The sequence below is a fragment of the Branchiostoma belcheri genome, unplaced genomic scaffold (genome assembly GCF_001625305.1).
Source record: "Branchiostoma belcheri isolate BF01 breed outbred unplaced genomic scaffold, Haploidv18h27 scaffold11, whole genome shotgun sequence".
NCBI lineage: Eukaryota > Metazoa > Chordata > Leptocardii > Amphioxiformes > Branchiostomatidae > Branchiostoma > Branchiostoma belcheri.
In genome coordinates this window covers 81158-84192 of record NW_017802491.1, presented here as the reverse complement: position 1 = coordinate 84192, position 3035 = coordinate 81158, and the positions used below count along the sequence as shown (strand labels likewise).

General features: G+C 39.3%; 1 long non-coding RNA gene and 1 pseudogene across 1 annotated transcript in view; both read right to left on the bottom strand.

Moving 5' to 3' along the window:
* Positions 1–2460, bottom strand: part of LOC109486299 — a 10888-nt gene extending 8428 nt beyond the window's left edge. Inside the window, exon 1 of the long non-coding RNA XR_002141188.1 lies at positions 2023–2460. This is a non-coding gene — a long non-coding RNA (uncharacterized LOC109486299). The remainder of the gene's footprint in view (positions 1–2022) is intronic.
* The window catches only part of LOC109481763, a 96760-nt pseudogene that overhangs the window by 16495 nt on the left and 77230 nt on the right, over positions 1–3035 (bottom strand).

Here is a 3035-nt window from a genome sequence, read left to right as displayed (position 1 = left end):
CTGATTTTGAAATCGGTTTCATGCAAGTTTAATGCTGCGAGTTTTGATCTCCTCCGTAAGTGCAGACAATTCCTGATACAGTTGCTCGTCGGGGAGTTTCGCTCCCATAAGATGTTCAGACACATACGGAGCATCTTTTGTAGCAGCAATTAATGTGCTTTTCAGCGTAAGAAGAAGAAGTCAGCGTCCAAGCTTCACTACCAAACAGCAGTATCGATTCTTCTGTGACAATCAGGAAGTTTAATTTTGGTTTTCCATAACTCTGATTCCCAGATTTTATTTAGCTTATGGCAGCTACTCTAGGCGAGCGCTTTTCTTATTTCGATTTTTTTCTGAGTTCTGCATGTTGAAACCCAGGTATTTAAAGTTTTTGACTACCTCTACCCTCTTGGTGACCTCCCTTTGTTGATATGCTAGGTCACCGCTCCTGTTTTGGATGACGAAGGGAACAACTTGTTGTATGCCATAAGCTTGGTTTTCTTCGCGTTAAGATTCAAGCCTACTTTTGCTGACGCAATAGTAGTTCCTGTGCTTGCTTGATTATTCCTGTCAGCAGAGCCATGTCATCTGCGAAGTCCAGATCATCAATTACAACAGCAGGATGACGAGTACTCTTTCTGCTTTCAAGCTCAAAATAGAGTTCTTTTTCTCTTCTCCAAGAGTTTGCCTCATTATGAAGTCTGAGACTGTAACAAAGAGGTAAGACGTTAGTGTGTCACCTTGTAGTACAACCGCACAATTCAGTTTAACCATCGGTGGACAATACTTTCGCACGTGTGTTCTTGTACAGTATGTTGATTGCATCAACCAGTGCCTGTGGAATTCCGTACGCTTTTAAGATGTTCATCATTTCCCCTGAGAGCTATCAAAAGCTTTGCTAAAATCAATGAATAATTGCCTGCGGATTTTTACTCAGTACTCCTTTTATTAGTTGTCCTAGAGCAATGATTTGTGAAGTTGTTTAGCGACCCGGGCGGAAATCGTTTTGGTGTGGTCTGAGGAGCTTATCTGCCCCAGGTTGTATTCTATTTTGTTGGTTATCTTTGCTCCAACCGAAGCGAGCATAATACCTCTGTAGTTAGTGTATTCAGTTAAGTCACCTGGGTTGGGAACCGGCACAAGGGTTCCAATCGCCAACTGTTAAGGCCTCAAACCTAGGAACAACTTGTTAGCAAATGACAGCATGATGTCATGAAAATCGCACAGTTTTAGAGCCGCCGGAGGAATTCCATCAGGGTAAGCTGCCTTACCCAGTTTTAGTTTGCTCTTGACAGCTATGTATTCCTCCATGGTGAATGGTTTAGCCAAAATGTCAAGTTTGAGAAAGCTCTGAGGGATTGGTTCATCAGGAGAACCCTTAACTACTGGTACTGATATAAACTACTGGTACTGGACTATGACAGTTAAAGTTGGGTAGCCTTTAAATATGAAGTTTGCTACTAGTATTCTTTCGTTCTAAGGTTTGACCTTAGCTAAAGCATTTTCCGTCTCTTTACCTATAAGTAGACCTTCTCCATCTAAAGAGGCGTTGTTCCTATTCCTTCAAGCTGAGGGGGTAATCAATGTAAAATTTGCATAGGTTTGAAATACTACGGGCTCATCTCTATCTTTGTGCACTATTATGTGGTCTGAAAGGTCTATAATGACACAGCATATGTGTTACATGAGTTTACTACTTCGTGCCACTTACATTCGTCTTGGATTGTCTTGACATTTACAGTACCCACGTTCGGATAGTTTTTGCAGTTTGTCTGTCTCTTTGTTTACTACCCTCGGTTTCCCCATCGAAGGTTTGGGGCAAAAAACATATTTATTTGCCCATCACACACACAAAAAAAATCAAAGTCATTTTACAAACTTTGCTCCACTTGCCCTCTATACGTGAAATCACGTCTATGTTGTATTACGCCGCAGCAGAAACAAAGTTGTCATTTTATCGGACTAGACTAGTGTCTCCTATAGTCTCTCGTCATGCCATGGTACTTGTAGTGCAGGCATTGTATTGGATATGCCCATGCTTACCTTCTTAGTTTTTCTTGCTATTGTTGTTGTTTTTTAAACATTTGAACGTTCACACTGTTGAGATAGGCATGCCCCGGGCCTTCGACACCATCATTAAGTCTGAGATCCTAGATGTGTTGGCCAGAGGAAGGAAGTTAGGACGATGAATTACGTCCAATAAGACTCCTGCTGAGAGGTACTGAGCTGGAAGTCCGTGTTGGATCAGTCTACTCGGCAGCAATATGGTCCTGCCAGGTGACAGTCTCTCTCGGTTCTGTTGCCTAGCATTTGAATGAATGACAATATCTCAGCCATCTTCATGTTGTTGTCTGACTATGTCGACTTTAGTGACGAAAAAAAAGAAGACACGTTAGTTACACAACCACATATTTCTGCCAAAAATGGGGAAAAGCACTAATTCATAAAGGAAGTAAATTGATTGATTTTTATTTAGCTAAACAGACCAACAAACTTGGCCGAGAAACTTGAATAGATAAAAGTAAACAGCCATCAGAGGCCAAGAGAAATACATGATCCGTTATTTATTGCCTCCAGATATTTGTAGCAAGTCCGGATACACAAATCACAATTCCTGTGGGGGGAAAATTGCATCATGCCTGTTGAGTATCAATATCAAAATGGATGGGGAAATGTTAATATCACGTTTCAATACCACAATACAGTACCAAATACCAATACGGTGCTTTGTAGTAACAATTGCTCTTAAAACCTTCTTATCATGCTTTGTAATAAAATGTTATAGAGACCCCGATGTATTTATTGTCATAATTCCAAATGCATGGATATAACGTATTAAAATCAGTGAAAATTTGTGCATCCCTTAAAAGCAACTAGTGTATTTTCCCTAATATTTTGCCCAATTTATAGAACGACTGCTTTAGAACCAATCTTGCACGATATTTAAAGTAAAACCAACTGGAATAAATAAATAAATAAATAAATATATATATATCTATATATCTATATATATATATATCTATATATCTATATATATATATATCTATTATATCTCT